Source organism: Bufo gargarizans, chromosome 1 (assembly GCF_014858855.1).
Source record: "Bufo gargarizans isolate SCDJY-AF-19 chromosome 1, ASM1485885v1, whole genome shotgun sequence".
NCBI classification, from domain to species: domain Eukaryota; kingdom Metazoa; phylum Chordata; class Amphibia; order Anura; family Bufonidae; genus Bufo; species Bufo gargarizans.
Genome location: NC_058080.1, coordinates 616,148,992 through 616,167,928, shown reverse-complemented (window position 1 = coordinate 616,167,928; position 18,937 = coordinate 616,148,992). Strand labels below are relative to the sequence as shown.

The 18,937-nt window shown below is 43.3% G+C and overlaps 1 pseudogene; it reads right to left on the bottom strand.

The window, feature by feature from the left end:
* Positions 1 to 297: 297 nt before the first annotated feature.
* LOC122929031 lies at positions 298 to 6,383 on the bottom strand (annotated as a pseudogene).
* Positions 6,384 to 18,937: the final 12,554 nt, after the last annotated feature.

The window sequence follows — 18,937 nt, the reverse complement described above, 5'->3', positions numbered from 1 at the left end:
TCACTGGTTCTTTCAAATAAAGATGAAGCTCATCATCAAGGCTGACTTTTGTTAGAGAATCCTCTACATGAGGCCCCAATAAAACGCTGAACATGGCATCAATTTGGCCATGTTTAAGCCTTTTTTCCATTTGTTTCCTTTTTGGGAAGTTGTATGTTTCTATTGCATCATCATCATCCTTTTCTTCCAGACTAGTACTACTAGTAGTAGCATGCTCTTCCAGACTAGTACTACTAGTAGCATGCTCTTCCAGACTAATAGCATTAATAGCATCAGGCTCTTCCAGATGTGACCTTTCTATAACCTGTACTTCCTTTTGCATATCTTCTGTGAGACATTGCCCAATACATTATCAGAAGAGAAAGCATGATGGTTGAATCGGGGATCTAAAAGACATGCCAACACTACATTTATATTCTATTCATACTTCAAAAAACGTTTGTTCTGGCTTTCCTTCATGACCTCCCTGAGTGTTTTAATGTCACATGTAGTGCGCCCTTCATTCTCTTGAAGAAGCATCTTCAGCACTCTCACACATGGAATGACGGAAGACACTCTTGAGTCGTTATGGCTAACCTCTAGGGTCACTTCCTCTATTGGGAGTAGGGTCTGAATAAGATTTCCTACAATCTCCCACTGATCAGCATTAGGGCAAGAATATCCTCCATGTTCAGCAGCATAGATGCTAAGAGCTTGCTTCTGTTCCAGCATTCTTTGTAGCATGTGGAGTGTGGAGTTCCACTGTGTTGGAACAGCCTTAATCAGGCTGTTTTTGGGCAGGCCAAGGTCTGACTGAATGCACCTCAGTTGGTGCTTGGCAATTCATGAATGGTGGAAATTACTTGTGCACTTCTTTAGCCTGGCAATTATGTCAATCACAACTCTCTGGCTTGACAGACCATCATTTACTACAAGTTGCAGGGTGTGTGCCATGTAGCTGAGATCTGACACTTCAGCAAGCGTCATTCCTTTCACCATGTTTGCTCCGCTGTCTCGAGCACAAACAGCACTCACTATTTGTTTATCCCCCAGTCATCAAGCATGCCTAGAAACATTTCTTTAATGTACTTACCCCTGTGGGATCCTTGCATCACCTTTGTGTTCAACACCAACTGCCTTTTTGTCCATCTATTGTCAATGAAGTGATACAGAAGACTGATTAGTGATTCTGTTGATCCGGACCAGCAGTGTTATCGTAATTTGTGCAATTCCCTTCTGCTTTGTGTGGCGCCAAATCAGTTAGGATTATAAGTATGAGCTCATACAGCTTTTTCAATGAGACCAATACAGGCTGGTATCATGGAAATATGCCATCCTTTATTCAAGTAACATACACTTATATAGTCAATGTGAGGTGGACAAAAAGGGTGGTCCTAAATGAATGTTTATTGGCTCTGTGACAAAAAGGGAGTAGTTTGCTAACTTTATCCCTGAGTTTCATTGGCACATTTAAAAGTGGCAACCTAACTCCCCCTCCCTTTCCCCAATAACCTTAAAACAAAGAAAATGCACACGAGGCTCTTGATTGATTTGTGTACTACACTATATATACAGAGAGAGAGAAAAGCCTGTCTCTCACAAATCCCTCCTTTTTGCGGTAAATAGATACAAGATGAATAAGCAAAGTGAGGTACTATCCCAACGCTCTAAATGGCAAAGAGCTGGACTTTCCTTATTACTTCACCAGGTCCCCCCAACTCCCTTTCGGGTTTGCTTTCATCTGGTTCTATTTATTCGGCAACTATCAACAAGGTTTTATTTGTTTTAGGATGGAATCGCGTTCCTCAAAGAGGTGCTCATAATAATCTTTGGGTTTGACAGTGTTACAATGCATGTACATGGTGTTTGCAGGTATGGTTGAATTAAACATTTAAAAAACTATTTTCCTAAAACAAGGAACCACACAACACCCTATTAATGCCAATACCAAAAATACTACCACCAGATTAGCCAACACACTAGACCAGTTTCCAAACCACTGAGCCATGAAGTAAATGGGTTATTGAGTCCAGAGTTTTCTTCTAGTTCGTTCGATAAAGCCGTCAGTCCTTTCAAAGCCTTGGTAATGCTTCCATCAGGGGCAGTGTTGTTTGGAATATAGGTGCAGCAGAAACTTCCAATCATCTTGCAGACGCCTCCTTTTTCCACCAGGATCATGCTGAGGGCCAATCGATTCTGTAACGCCATCACCGATGAAGAGTTCAGTTGTTCCGCTATTCCTTTCACCACATCTCGGGTATAATTCACGAATCTCTGTTGATTATAATACAAATAGTTAATCCAGCCTACATTTTTATTTACGCCAATTATGGGAAATATCTATTTGAAACCAGCAGCTATCTGGTTTCTAGACTTGAATTCATCAGGCACTCCTATAGGGACTCCTATAGCATATATATACATACATACATACATACATACATACATGAAAATAAAAACATGTAGGGAGTGACCTACTTAGCCGTGACCGGCCATTGGTTTGCTTACTGACTTGATCCCACTCAAGACGGCGAAAATAGAACAAATGGCACCAGCACCTTAATCAGGGTACATTGGCCAATCCATTCCATTCGTATACTGGGTCAGATTTTCAGGTCTCCACACAACCACCAGATATCCGAATGTTAATAATCTTGGTGGACAAACCATTTGTCAGGGTAAGCATCAGAGTCACTACTTGTCTCATTTAGATAGATGTTATAGGAACAATATCCTGGAGGGAAAACACCAATGTCTTTGCACTAATGTCCTGCAGCGGGAGGTGTTATTACTGGGAATAGTTTCAGTATACATCTTAAGGATGCACCTGAAACCCTCTGAATCGGTAACCTCATTCAAAGGGAAAGGTACGGTACCCAAATGAGGTCGAGCTGCAGCACAGGCTTTGCAGTTGGATCGCTTCTGGGAAAGAACTCTAAGGCCATTTTGTCAATTGTGGGTGAAGATGTCGGAGGTACAAATGCAATTACACTGATTCTTTTGCATTAGTATTGCTCTAAATAGGGTATCTGGGATTTGATCTGACTGTGCCTTTCCCCCTGTACAATATAGAATGAACAGTAAACTATGCAAAAACATTACGGCCCTTGCAGTCATTACGGCACTTGAGGTTCTGGTACTTTTTTGCAATGAGATCCGTGAACCCATTTAGGCTTTACTTTAAACTTGACTGCAGTGGCGGTAGTTAACAGTACTTGATGTGGACCCTCAAACTGTGGTTCTAGGACTTTCCGCACTTGTCGTTTCACCACTACCCAATCTCCTGGTTGTAGAGAATGAGTTGCCTCTATGCTGTCTGGATGTGGAAGAGAAGCAAAAACTTGGGAATACACATTAGATAGTCTGTTTCTAAGACAGATAACTTACTTTGAAAGACTATTATGCTGCATCTGGCGTTGTTGTGGAAAATAGAGTCCTAATCTAGGGGCATTCTCAAAGAGTACTTCATATGGACTCAGGCCTGTCTTCCTGTTAGGGGTATACCGGATGGAGAAGAGTGCCAATTATAGACACTCTTTCCATGGCTTATTCAGTTCAGCCATAGCCTTCTGTATTTTTTATTTAATTGTGCCATTCAGTCGCTCTACTCTACCGCTGTTTTGTGGGTGATATGCAGTATGGAAGGCTTGTTCAATACCCAGGGCTCCCATAATTTCCCAATATGACCTCCCCTGTAAAGTGAGAACTTCGGTCACTCTCTCAATTGTCTCTGGGACCCTATACCGGCAAACTATCTCATTCAGAAGTTTTTTGGCTGTGTTTTGTGCAGTGGCTTTGGTCAGAGGATAGGCTTATGGCCACCCTGAAAACAGTTCTACACATACCAAGACGTATTCTAGGATCCCAACTTTGGGTAGTTGGATGTAATCTATTTGCAGTCTTTGGAAGGGGAAATCGGGTCTGGGAGTGTGACTCAAAGGTGTCTTTACCGTCTTGGGTGAGAATAGCTGAAGCGTGGCCCAGACATTCAGTGCAATAAAGTCTGAAATCATACCCTCAAGGACAAACTTGTTCATAGTATGGTGAAACAATCTACACAACAGAATTGGCTACAAAGTAATAGGCCGGTAGGGAATCACAAATGTGGGACATGCTCTTTCTGTCCTCATAACTCACAAAGTAAGATTCGAACCGGCCGTGGTTCTCCCCGTCTCGTGGAACATATGTGCCGTGCATGGTGGTGATCCGCGGTGCCTCTTTTTTGCTGGTATAGAGGCTGTGGGACCCATCCTTGGGGGTGGTGATCGCCACTGCCTCTTGCTGCAGCCTCTTTGGAGCGTCCTGCCGTCACTATAGGGATGGTTTAAGGTGATGCCTATTTATAGCACGTTTGCTGCGCAGAGACGTCATAGCGGTCTGACGAAGCGCTAGTCCAGCGCAAAATGGCCTTCACCGCCGAACCTCTGTGAATGGCTCGCTCTGCTCCCCTGCTTGTCTGTTTGTTTTGCAGTAAGGAATAAAGCCTGCACGTTATTTTCGCAATCTGGTGAGTGCCGCATCTTCATCATTCACACATGTTACTAGTTTCAGCATTTTTGTGCCTGCAAACACACTCCCATCCCCCATAAGGAGGGGGTTGGTTTGTTTAGGAGGGAGTTTCGGGGGATTGGGAATGGATGGTAGGAGCAGAAAGCACGGCGGGAGGTGTTCCTGTTGAAGAGGAGCACATTCCAGAACATTGTGCAGAGGTGTCACGGCAGAGGATGGGGAAAACACTCAGCCGTGCGATGCCACGAGATGTTAGTTCGCTGCTCAGCCAGGACAACAGAATAAGGGAGCAGGTCACCTCCTAAGGCATTCCTAATCCGACCCTAACTCCTAGCTGCATGAGCCGACCTTGAAGGTAGGAGGGCTCATGCTCAGGAACCTCGGATCCCTACTCACCCTCCGCCGATCCCTGAACTAGGAGCTGGGTAGACTACCTGTTCCTCCTGGACGCGGAGAAACAGGAGTCTAAACTGGCCAAGCTGCAAGTGGATATAAACATAAACAGACTATGGATATGGAAGGAGAGTGAAAGACTTCCACCCCTACCTGCCACAGACACACTGACTGGATCCCTGAGCTCAAGTGCTGAAGTCCACACACAGACATAAAAGGACACAGCACACAAACAGACAGGAACCCAGAACCACAGCTGCAATAATAGCAGACACCACATAGACATAAACTTAACATCACATAACAACATTTATGACCACAAGAGTGGCCCTCACTGGCAGATGGTATACAAACCAGGAGGATGACTCCAGCAACATGCCTGGAGTACCCCTCAGACCTCTGCTCTCAACTGAGGCTAAATAGCCCATGTAGCCACACCCACACACAGACTCACCCAGTGTTCACACAAAGAGGGAGTTAACCCTTCCTACACCAGGCAAGGGATGGAAGCCACTTGAAGGGAAAAGTGCACACATAACTAAAACCCTGTGCACACCAGACATACAAAAGACACACCTAACAAAGACAGGTTGCCAGATGCAAATGCATGCACATTGCAGCAAGCTGCCTAGCACCAGCTCAGGCTGCTATACTGCCAAATACATAATAAGAACATGTTGCCAGCAGCAACCACAAGTGAGGCAACATACAAGCGGCCCTCACCTATGGTTGAAACAACCAAACGAGACCGCAGGCAACAGCTTGCGGTTCAAGAGTCACGACCATGACCATGGTCGTGACAAGAGGAGGGGCTGACAAAAGAAGAAATAGTGGTTTTGTGGAATTACAAGAACCAAAATTACTATTGGAGGTTTCAGCAGATGTGGTGGGGGAAGGGATGTCATTTGGCAGACTCTCCTTTTCTTTGTTCACTACCACATCCAAATTCTCCATCTTACTATACCAATATTGCCAATTTTTCTCAATTTCTTTCAACTTTCCATCCGTCATATGAGTGGACAACTTTAAATGTGTACTACACTGTATATACAGAGAGAGAAAAACCTGCCTATCACAGCAGTCAGTAGTGAATTGCCAGTGTTCTCTGGTTGTAACATTGTTTTTACTTTCTGAATCACGTTGTGATGAATTTTTGGCAGCATTTCGGTTCGTTAAAACTTTTCATTTTTCAGTGTGTACCTTGGCTCAACTATGGACATCAAGCGCTTAAAGCCAGAGTTAGACACCATTGTAAATGACTGGTTATCCGTAACCATCATCTCTGTGATTGCTCTGTCCAGAAGTTGGGATCTTTCATCAGACTTTTGCCACTTTGTGTGTTTCTGAAATAGGTCTTTTATTTTTGGCTGGAATAGAGTTTGTGTTTTATATGATTCCCTTTCTTTTGTTTTCTGTGCTTCATTAAATAATTCAACATGATTAATTCTTAGATGGGTCCAAAGATTTGATGTATTCTTTGTTTTTGCAGTTGCAGATTCCATGCTCACATTGGTTTTGCATGTGTTGCACATTGCCTGTCCTGGGGAGGGTTGACTAAAATAGTCCCAAACTATACTTTTTCTTTGTGCATCCGTTTGCATTGAAAGAAGAGGGTTACAAGCTAGAGTGAGGTTTAGAGTAAGTTGTGGATGAAAATAAATATATCAATATAAATATGAGATTCTAGCATGTTACTGTTAGTGATGCTGATTGCAGTATAAATGGCTGCTGTCAGCAGTCATACTCCTGTCATGCTCACCCAGCCAGTACATACAGGGCTGTATGACTACTAGTGCAATAAGCCTTTTATTTAAGTACAGATTAACCCTTAGGATACCAGCGCCGTGCATGTACGGCGCAGAAATCCCAGCGCTGTACAGGTACGGCGCGCTGATCATGCGGGTGCAGGAGCTGTGCCTGTCCGGTCAGATCAGCGGTCCAGCTGTCACTGATAGCCGGACCTCTGCTGTATGCTTCGGCATCAGTGAAAACATTAACCCTTGCACGTCCGCAGTCAGCGCTGACCACGGCACGTCAGGTATTCTCACGGATTCTGGTGTCCATGGGGTCCCCGTGCTGCTGTGACAGGGGCCCCATGGCAAGGAAGGCAGCCCGATGCCTTCCTTAGGCACCGTGGCTGCCTTCCGGGACAGCCTGTGAGATCCAGCCCCCTGGATCCCACAGGCAAGCAGGCTTTAAGTGTATTACAGTGGTAATACACTTACAGCCAATGCATTACAATACAGAAGGATCAGACCCCAAAAGTTGAAGTCCCAGAGTGGGACAAAAAAAAAAGTAAAAAATAAAATTAAAAATTACAATTTCAAGTAAAAAAAAAAAGTCTGCATATTAGGTATTGCCGCGTCCGTATCGAATGGTTCTATAAAAATATCACATGAACTAACCCCTCAGGTGAACACCGTCAAAAAAATAAAATAAAAACTGTGCTAACAAAAACATTTTTTTGTCACCTTACATCACAAAAAGTTTAATACCAAGCGATCAAAAAGTCATATGCACCCCAAAATAGTGCCAATCAAACCGTCATCTCATCCCGCAAAAATGATACCCTACCTGAGACAATCGTCTAAAAACTGAAAAAAAACTGTGGCTCTAGAGACACTAAAACATAATTTCTTTTTGTTTCAAAAATGCTTTGTTAAATGCGTGTTAAATGTAAAAATAAATAAAAAAGTTGACATATTGGGTATCGACGCGTCCATAACAACCTGCTGTATAAAAATATCACATGACCTAACCCCTCAGGTGAACACCGTAAAAAAATAAAATAAAAACTGTCAAAAAAGCCATTTTTTGTTATCTTACATTACAAAAAGGGTAATACCAAGCGATCAAAAAGTCATATGCACCCCAAAATAGTGCCAATCAAGCCATAATCTCATCCCGCAAAAATAATACCCTAACTAACACAATCGCCCAAAAACTGAAAAAACTATGGAGACACTAAAACACGATTTTGTTTGTTTAAAAAATTATATCATTGTGTAAAACTTACATAAATAAAAAAAGTATACATATTAGGTATTTCCACATCCGTAACGACCTGCTCTATAAAAATATCACATGAACTAACCCCTCAGGTGAACACCGAAAAAAATAAAAATAAAAACAGTGTAAAAAAAGCTATTTTTTTTTGTCACCTTACATCCGAAAAAGTGCAATAGCAAGCAATCAAAAAGTCATATGCACCGTAAAATAGTACCAATCAAAACGTCATCTCATACCGCAAAAAATGAGCCCCTACATAAGACAGTTGCCCCAAAAAAAAACAAAAAAACTATGGCCTTCAGAATACGGAGACACTAAAAAATCATTTAAAAAAACGCTTTATTATGTAAAATTGAAACAAACAACCAAACAAAGTAGTCATATTTGGTATTGTCGCATCCGTAACAACCTGAACCTGCTTTATAAAAATAGCACATGATCTAACCTGCCAGATGAACACTGTAAATAACAAAAAATAAAAACTGTGCCAAAAGTTTTTTTTTTTGTTACCTTGCCTCACAAAAAGTGTAATATAGAGCAACCAAAAACCATATGTACCCTAAAATAGTACCAACAAAACTGCCACCTTATCCCGTAGTTTCCAAAATGGGGACTTTTTTGGAGTTTCTACTCTAGGAATGCATCAGGGGGTCTTCAAATGTGACATGGCAGCTTAAAATTATTGAATAGAAAAAACGGCTGGCACTCACTATGTGGTTCACATCAAACAACTGATTTATTTACCGCCAATTCACCATGGAATAATAGCAGCAATGGATACAATTTATAATACAAACAATATAGTATTTAAAAAAACGTTTGAAAAAAAACCTAAAAAGAGTAAAATATAAAACAGTAAAATATATAAAACACTGATTATATAGCTGTAGAAATGTTACACAATAAGATCTCCTGGATAAATGTTGGATTCTGTGTGTCACAATAATCCTTAGCCTGATGGCAATTGGTATCCAAGTCACTTATATTTCGGAACCTGTATCTTTAAATGTGAAACACTGCCAAGTCAGTTCAATATCCACAGTGGATTAATTCGATCGATCCGGAAGCTGCAATGGCTTATGATATCAAATACTGCTAGAGGATGCCGTTCCCTCTTGTGTACTTAAACATAGCAGTCCTTCTAATATGGCTTTCAATACTTTTGCCTGTAGAAGAATGTCGCTTACCCGTCTCAGGGAATCTTTAGCAGTCGGATTCGGCCGCTCGTTGCACCGCTCACTTTCGGCGTCCTCGCTCTCTGGTGTTTGTCACGTGGTATCCCAGAAGTATCGCGGGACTTGGAAACTTTGTTCCGATGTTCCTATGAGTGGTGTTACTTGAGATACGAAAAATGGAGCGCTCCACTTCTGAAAAGATAATCTAGATCTTGTCAGTCATGTCCCAAATGTTGCTGTATTCAGGGATATAACGCTAAACGCGTTTCGAGGACTTCAATCCTCTTCCTCAGTAGCTATATCCCTGTTGGTACATCCTCCTTTTTACATCTCTCAGGCAGTCCACAAAATCTGGATTGGAATCTCATTTTTGCATAATGCGATTTCAGTGCGTTTCTAATGCGGTTTTAAAATCGGTTTTAAAATCGCATATGCGTTTTTTGTTGTATTTGAACCGCCCACCTCCCCTTTTGCTACGTTCTACCACTTCTATCATTATTTTTATTATATCTGAAATAGAAGGTATATAGGATGACGCCCTTTTACGCATCAAATCCTTTCTTACCCAACCCTCATCAGTTTTCAATGCAATATTTAATCCCTTTTTTAATTTTTTTTTAACATTTTGCTGATTATTTGTATATTGTATTATTATTGTGTTTTGACATATGATTATATACTAAGATGTTGCGGTTCATCAGTTGTTTGATGTGAACCACATAGTGAGTGCCAGCTGTTTTTTCTATTCAATTTTTCATTTTTTGGACTGACTGAGTGAGCAGTTTTTCGACTAGAGCACCCTGACTGAGGAGGGTGGTGAGCTATCCACAAACTTTTCAATTTACAGCTTAAAATTATCCCAGTAAAATCTGCTTTTCTAAAAGCCATATGGCGTTCCTTTCCTTCTGTGCAATGCCGTCTGCCCGTACAGAATTTTTTGACCACATATGGGGTGTTTCTGTAAACTACAGAATCGGGGAAATAAAAATTGCGTTTTGTTTGGCTATTAATCCTTGCTTTGTTAGTGGAAAACAAATTGATTAAAATGGAAAATCTGCAAAAAAAAGTGAAATTCTGAAATTTCAACTCCATTTTCTATTAATACTTGAACACCTAAAGGGTTAACAAGGTTTGTAAAATCAGTTTTGAATACCTTGAGGAGTGTAGTTTTGGGTGGTTTCTATTATGTAAGCCTCACAAAGTGACTTCAGACCTGAATTGATCCTTAAAAAGTGGATTTGCTTCTAAACTTCTAAGCTTTCTAACATCCCCAAAAAATAAAATGGCTTTCGCAAAATTATCCAAATATGAAGTAGACATATGGGGAATGTAAAGTAGTAACTATTTTTGGAGTTATTACTATCTACTATAAAAGTAGAGAAATAGAAATTTGCTAATTTTTCAAATTTATGGGTAAATTTGGTATTTTTTTTATGAATAAAAATGAAATATTTTGACTTAATTTTACCACTGTTATGAAGTACAATATGTGATGAGAAAACATTCTCAGAATTGCCTGGATAAGTAAAAGTGTTTTAAAGTTATTACCACAATGGTCAGATTTGCAAAAATCGGCCTGGGATTTAAGGTGAAAATTGGCTCAGTAGTGAAGGAGTTAAGGAACAGCGCGCACACAAATAATACAGTGACTGTTTACATTTCACAAAGCTAGAAACACCTATAATCATCCTTAGCTAAGGGCTCTTTCACACCTGCGTTCTTTTCTTCCGGCATAGAGTTCCGTCGTCGGGGCTCTATGCTGGAAGAATCCTGATCAGGATTATCCTAATGCATTCTGAATGGAGTGAAATTCATTCAGGATGTCTTCAGTTCCGGAACGGAACGTTTTTTGGCCGGAGAAAATACCGCAGCATGCTGCGCTTTTTGCTCCGGCCAAAAATCCTGAAGACTTGCCGCAAGGCCGGATCCGGAATTAATGCCCATTGAAAGGCATTGATCCGGATCCGGCTTTAAGCTAAACGTCGTTTCGGCGCATTGCCGGATCCAACGTTTAGCTTTTTCTGAATGGTTACCATGGCTGCCGGGACGCTAAAGTCCTGGCAGCCATGGTAAAGTGGAGCGGGGGAGCAGCATACTTACCGTCCGTGCGGCTCCCGGGGCGCTCCAGAGTGACGTCAGGGCGCCCCACGCGCATGGATGATGTGATCGCATGGCACGTCATCCATGCGCATGGGGCGCCCTGACGTCACTCTGGAGCGCCCCGGGAGCCGCACGGACTGTAAGTATACCGCTCCCCCGCTCCCCACTACTACTATGGCAACCAGGACTTTAATAGCGTCCTGGCTGCCATAGTAACACTGAAAGCATTTTGAAGACGGATCCGTCTTCAAATGCTTTCAGTACACTTGCGTTTTTCCGGATCCGGCGTGTAATTCCGGCAAGTGGAGTACACGCCGGATCTGGACAACGCAAGTGTGAAAGAGGCCTAAGAAATATGTGGATGGGGGGGGAGTAAAATAATTTTATATAAACAATAAAAGCTTGTGTTGACTTCATTAGTTTACTACTTTATATTAATAACATGAAGAAAATCATTGACCCCCAATGCTATAATAGTATCATTATTGTGCATGATTTTATTGAATTTAATATTATGGGGTGGTTTGAAAATTAAATGTGGTATTAATAAAATGTAATACGCATAGCAGAGGGGTAGACTATATATATATTGACATGATTTCAGCAAAAATATTTCCTCTACACACAGACCACATTATTAATCAAATTTGCATTTGGCACTAGTATATTATAAATGTAAATTCTAAATTAATAAAGCCCTTAGTTGGTAGTAATTTATCATTTACATTTATAATATACTAGTGCCAAATGCCAATTTCCACACCATCCCCCCCTTCCTCTCTCCTCACTGACCTCCAAGGGATTAATTATCATATAAGATGCCATTAGATATATCTTTATTGTGATATAGTAGTTAGTGCCATCCACCACCACCACCCCTCCCCCATCCCAGTGACCTGAGTGAGTAACTACTCCAATAAACAACATAGTATTAGATGAAAGAAAATAAAATTACCTTTTTAGTAGACCAGAAGAAAAAGGTGGCAATTTGGCAAACCAAGTGGTCCAACTGGGCTGGCACACAAGTGGCAGAGCAGACTTGGACGGCAAACAGCACTGCAGCCACTCCTCCAGACATCACTACTTCAGGGCCGGGACTTCAGCTCCTTTCCAGAAGTCCCGCAATTTGTGCGCATGCCTTGTTTTGGAGAGTAACAGATGGAATAAAAGAGAGTGCTCCAGGAGAAAGGGAAGGCATGAGCAGTGGAGATTAGAGTTGAAACCAAACTCGGCTTGGGGTCCGACTAGTACCTTGGAACTGAAGCAGAGTTCAGTTTCAAGTGTTAAAATAGTTTTCTACTTTAAAAATCAACTACCGAAGTTGTTCAACAAAGTCACGTGCGACTTTGTGAATAACTTCGGCTCATCGGAGCCCATATATTCTACTACTGTACGGAGACAAATCTCTGTATCGTATTAATCCGAAGTTTTGAACGAAGCGATTTCAAATTAAGCACTTAAAGCTTGCTTCGCTTAACTCTAGTTGGAGATGATTAAACTGGTAGAATGGAGGTTTTTACTGGCAGGGTGGAAGTTGCTTGTTCGAAGGACTAAGTCTTCTCCTCCCTAAAAGAAATTCAACTCATCAGAACCAAAATGTGCTGCCCTCCCTGGTGCCAGTAGTAAACACCCAACATTTTGTTCTCCTAAAGCCAATTTCCAGCCCTTTTCCCGGGCCTCAATACCCTACTCCATCCACTTCTACTTTGTATAACATATTTCTGACCAAAAATAGGTAATATTTTACTCAGAGTAAAGTTTGGATTGGCATTGTCAGCAATATAAAAAGGTTGGCATGCCAGTTTTTTTTTTTTTTTCCTTAAAGGGGTTATCTGGGATATCTGCTGGTTAATGTAAAAAATGAAAATCAGACATCTTTATCAAAGAACCAGCTCTGTACCTCACATGGATCCAGAGATCTCCCCATTCAATGCTCTGCTACAGTAGATTTATATCAGCAGCTCCAGAGAGAGAGTCTTTTCTGCTGCAGCTCAGGAGGCGTGTCCATGCTCTCCCTATCACAGCTCAGGAGGCGTGTCCATGCTCTCCCTATCACAGCTCAGGAGGCGTGTCCATGCTCTCCCTATCACAACTCAGGAGGCAGCTGAAGGATGAAACTAAACATGTGCAGCCATCTCAGTAGGCTGAACAAAAAGCAGGTCGTGCTAAACAAATACATTTTATTGAATACCTCAGTGGCTGTACACAATTTTTAATTGCATGCAATTACAGAAGAATTCAGAGTTCTAGTTTGAAAAAAGTATAATATTTTTTGTGCGACAACCCCTTCAATTGGTTAAGGACTGCCTGCTGTATATCTACAGGGGATGGTCCAGGATTGGGGACATTGCTCTAATAGTACAAGTGTGGCATACACATTACATACAAGCATGTAGTACCTTTTGGCAGATTTCTGCAGCCCCGTTTTCATCTTTGAAATTCATTGCCGGAAGTTACTGGTTTCTTCTCCTCATTGACGTACTGGATCCCTTGCAGGCAAGCAAAGCTTCCTCTTCCGCTGCTCAGGGAGCCCGGTGACGTCACTGGCAGCATAAGTAATTTATGCAGAGTTGATGGAGGGGCGGTAACTAGGTGGGCAGACATTGCGCTAAGCCCCGCCCCTCCAGTCCGGTGACATCACCGGGCAAGGAACTTTAGAATGAATGGAGGTGAATATTAATGAGGGGCAGAAATACAGCGGCTGGCCGACATCCTGCTAACCCTCGCCCCTTGACAACCAGCTAAGCCCCGCCCCTCCAGTCCGGTGAGCTTTAGAATGAATGGAGGTGAATATTGATGAGGGGGCGGAGTTACAGCGGAGCAGAGAGACAGCTGTAACCACCTGATGCTGCGCTGCCCCAGGACCCACAGGGCAGTGCAGCCGGAAGTTAGGGAAAGATAAACAGCTATATAAACAATGAGTGGGGGACCGTTGGAGCCACATAGAAGTGGTGAAAATAGCTGAAAATATATGGAGGCACCTTTATTTAGATGTACATTGTGAGTAAACATGATTCTTTTTAAAAACAATTGGTCCCGGACAACCCCTTTTAAGATTACCAAGGTCCTGAACTGGTTAGTGGTCTCCAGGGTGACTTTACTCAGAGCAGAGGACAGGTGAAGATAGCACCAAACATTTCTCTTATGGTCCCAAAATAGTATTTTCAATTAGCCACCTACTAGTTTGGTGAGCTCTATCAAGTTAGGCTAGCTTCACACTACCAACATGTTCATCTGTCACATGGCCTAGGGGCAGCTAAGCTGCATATGAGTAAATGGGGCTGTACTGCGATACCAAGCACAACCGCTATACAATGTACGGTGCTGTGCTTGGTAAGATATGAGAAGGCTGCAGTACTCACAAAAGCACCGGTGCCTTCTCAAACAGCTGAGGTCCCAGATGTTGGACCCCCACCGATCAGCTACTGATGACCTATCCTCGGAAAACACTTTTAAACGTCACCATCCTGCCCAATTAACTATAATGGGGACCGGAAGAAATCCAGCCGCAACCGGGCAAATATACTAAAAATCATCTGGAAGAAAACCGATGCGCGATATTTGCCGGGTTGTGGACGGACCTCCGTTGGTCCCCATTATAGTTAATGGAGCTAGATGATAATGTCTAAAGGGGTTGGCTACTCTGTTAGCATTTATTAAAACTATAAAGAAAGTAGGGAGATATTACACTTATTAATATATTTTCTTAAGAAGATCTGCCTGGTTTCCTTGCTATTGGCAGCCATGCCCCCTCCTGTCCTGCTTTCACAGCTGCCTGTCTCGTCCATCCCTTCACCTGCCATTGAGGAGGTACCTCGTCCACAGGGCCGTACTGGGGATAAAAACCAGCCCCACAGCATTGCGTCATTATTTACTTGTTTATAATAGGAGAAAGCATTCATTTTAAAACACGTGTGTAAACACGAATATGAACTTTTCCCCACGATAGCTCTTTTGTAGAACCACCATTGTTCATATTATCAGTGTTTTCCCAACCAGGATGCCTCCAACTGTTGCAAAACTACAACTCTCAGCATGCTCAGACAGTGTTTTACCATGCCCTTTGACCCGCCCCTTTTTTGTTGGCCACCTATTTAATGATTGTTGCATGGAACATTTTACTTGACCAGCTATTTTAGATATTCTACAGCAGTCCTGTTACAACCCCCCCAATGAGTCTTTCGACCAAATAATACAAATATATATAAAATCTCACCCATATGCTGCAAAAAAAATAAAAAATCTGCAATGTAAAATTGATGATAAAGATCAATACAAACAAACATATTTCACATGAAAACTTACAGTTACTAGGCTTGACCCTTGGGGATCTCGGACGCCACTTCCACACTTTGGCCGGGGGCTCGGCGGAGCTGATGTTGTGCTTTATCCTAATGAGAAAGATTTCATAATAAGGATTTAGAGAAGGGGCAGAGGGATAGCAGAGCAGGGAGAGGCTGGTGCTGCTACTAGGGAGTCATACCATGGGGGAATAATAAAGCCCACCATAATGCCCCCCAGTAGAAATAATTCTCCTTATATTGTGCAAAACATATCCCTTTGTAATGCTCCCAGTTGAGCTAATGTTCCCATAATGTGCCAATATAAAATACACCTTCTTTTTAGCCTCAGTAGATACCCCTTATAGTGCCACCCAATTATCTGCCAGTAATAAGTGCCCCAATAGATGCCCCCAATCATGTGCCAGCAAGATGCCCCCCAATCATGTGCCAGTAATAAGAGCCCCCCCACCATCATGTGCCAGCAGCCAGAGCCCCCCATATCATGTGCCAGTAGCCACCCCTTATGTGCCAGTAGCCACCCCTTATGTGCCAGTAGCCACCGCTTATGTGCCAGTAGCCCCCGCTTATGTGCCAGTAGCCCCCGCTTATGTGCCAGTAGCCCCCGCTTATGTGCCAGTAGCCCCCCCTTATGTGCCAGTAGCCCCCCCTTATGTGCCAGTAGCCCCCCCTTATGTGCCAGTAGCCCCCCCTTATGTGCCAGTAGCCCCCCCTTATGTGCCAGTAGCCCCCCCTTATGTGCCAGTAGCCCCCCCCTTATGTGCCAGTAGCCCCCCCCTTATGTGCCAGTAGCCCCCCCTTATGTGCCAGTAGCCCCCCCTTATGTGCCAGTAGCCCCCCTTATGTGCCAGTAGCCCCCTTATGTGCCAGTAGCCCCCCTTATGTGCCAGTAGCCCCCCTTATGTGCCAGTAGCCCCCCTTATGTGCCAGTAGCCCCCCTTATGTGCCAGTAGCCCCCCTTATGTGCCAGTAGCCCCCCTTATGTGCCAGTAGCCCCCCTTATGTGCCAGTAGCCCCCCTTATGTGCCAGTAGCCCCCCTTATGTGCCAGTAGCCCCCCTTATGTGCCAGTAGCCCCCCTTATGTGCCAGTAGCCCCCCTTATGTGCCAGTAGCCCCCCTTATGTGCCAGTAGCCCCCCTTATGTGCCAGTAGCCCCCCTTATGTGCCAGTAGCCCCCCTTATGTGCCAGTAGCCCCCCTTATGTGCCAGTAGCCCCCCTTATGTGCCAGTAGCCCCCCTTATGTGCCAGTAGCCCCCCTTATGTGCCAGTAGCCCCCCTTATGTGCCAGTAGCCCCCCTTATCATGTGCCAGTAGCTCCCCCCCCCCATCATCATGATCCAGGATTGTACCTATATAAAAAAAACAAAAAAAAAACACTTATACTTACCTCCAGCGATGCGATGCGGGCCTCTTCCGGCCTGTGTCCCTCACTATGCGGCTCAGGCGGCACGATGACGCCGGCAGCCTATGAGAGGAACAGGAGGGGACACACCTCTCCCTCCCCTGCCGCAGACCCAGAGAATGGAGCTCCGCTGTTGTGTGAGTAGAGGACGCGGCAGCCGCACAATAGCCGTGTACTGGGTGAGAGGCTCCCCCCGGAGGACAGAAATTTCCCGGTATCCCGACAGGCCAGTCTGGCCCTGCTCGTCCATGCCTGAAGGAGTGTGCTTCTGTCTGGGTCCTACAGCACCCTGCTTGTATCAGAGGTGCTTTCCTTCTATGACTGGCACTCCTGGCTGTGCAGGGCTGGCAGGGGCTTAGCCGGGACACTTGTTAAAAGCTGAAATAAAGAAACTTTTGCAGGAGGAAGAGAGAGAGAGGAGAAGCTGTGATGGCAGATGCAGAGCTCACTGACTGCAGACTTCACCCCCTCTGTCTCTCCTGTACTGAGAGGATCCTGCTGTATGTGAGGATGTAGCAGAGCCAGGATGGTGCTGTGGACCACAAACTTTGAATCCAAGTGTCTGTGTGGTTTATGGCCCCTCTGCTCTGTGTTCTTATCCCACACATGTTTATTACAGCCAGACCAACAGTTCAGGAGCTTTAACCCCTTCTGTGCTGCCAGTATGACTGACGTCAGTGATAGCAGCGGTCTCATCTTTAAATGTATGCCCTCTCCTTCCAGCACACTGTATATGTGACCCCCACCACTGTACACTGTATAAACTAATGTGTGACCCCCCCCACTGTATACTGTATATACTAATGTGTGACCCCCACCACTGTATATTCAGATGTGTGAGCCCCTGTACATTGTACAGTGGATATAAAAAGTCTACACACCCCTGTTAAAATGTCAGGTTTCTGTGATGTAAAAAAATTAGACAAAGATAAAAAATTTCAGAACTTTTTCCACCTTTTATGTGACCTATAAACAGTTTGAAACACAAACTGAAATCTTTTAGGTAGAGGGAAGAAAAAATATAAAAATAAAATAATATGGTTGTATAAGTGTGCACACCCTTAAATTAATACTTTGTTGAAGCACCTTTTGATTTTATTACAGCACTCTGTCTTTTTGAGTGAGTCTATCAGCATGGCACATTTTGACTTGGCAAGATTTGCCCACTCTTCTTTGCAAAAAGACTCCAAATCTGTCAGATTGCGAGGCCATCTCCTGTGCACAGCCCTCTTCAGATCACCCCACAGATTTTCAATCTGATTCAGGTCTTGGCTCTGGTTGGGCCATTCCAAAACTATAATCTTCTTCTGGTGAAGCCATTCCTTTGATTTGGATGTATGCTTTGGGTCGTTGTCATGCTGAAAAATGAAGTTCATCTTCATATTCAGCTTCCTAGCAGAAGCCTGAAGGTTTTGTGCCAATATTGACTGGTATTTGGAACTGTTCATAATTCCCTCTAGTTCAACTAAGGCCCCAGTTCCAGCTGAAGAAAAACAGCCCCTTGGCATGATGCTGCCACCACCATGCTTGACTGTGGGTATGGTGTTCTTTTGGTGATGTGCAGTGTTGTTTTTGGGCCAAACATATCTTTTGGAATTATGGCCAAAAAGTTCAACCTTGGTTTCATCAGACCATAACATCTTTTCCCACATGCTTTTGGGAGACTTCAGATGTGTTTTTTACAAAATGTAGCCTGGCTTGGATGTTTTTCTTTGTAAGAAAAGGCTTTCGTCTTGCCACTCTACCCCATAGCCCAGACATATGAAGAATACGGGAGATTGTTGTCACATGTACCACACAGCCAGTACTTGCCAGATATTCCTGCAGCTCCTTTAATGTTGCTGTAGGCCTCTTGGTAGTCTCCCAGACCAGTTTTCTTCTCGTCTTTTCATAAATTTCGGAGGGACGTCCAGTTCTTGGTAATGTCACTGTTGTGCCATATTTTCTCCAACTGATGATGAATGTCTTCACTCTGTTCCATGGTATATCTAATGCCTTGGAAATTCTATTGTACCCTTCTTCCGACTGATACCCTTTAACAATGAGATCCCTCTGATGCTTTGGAAA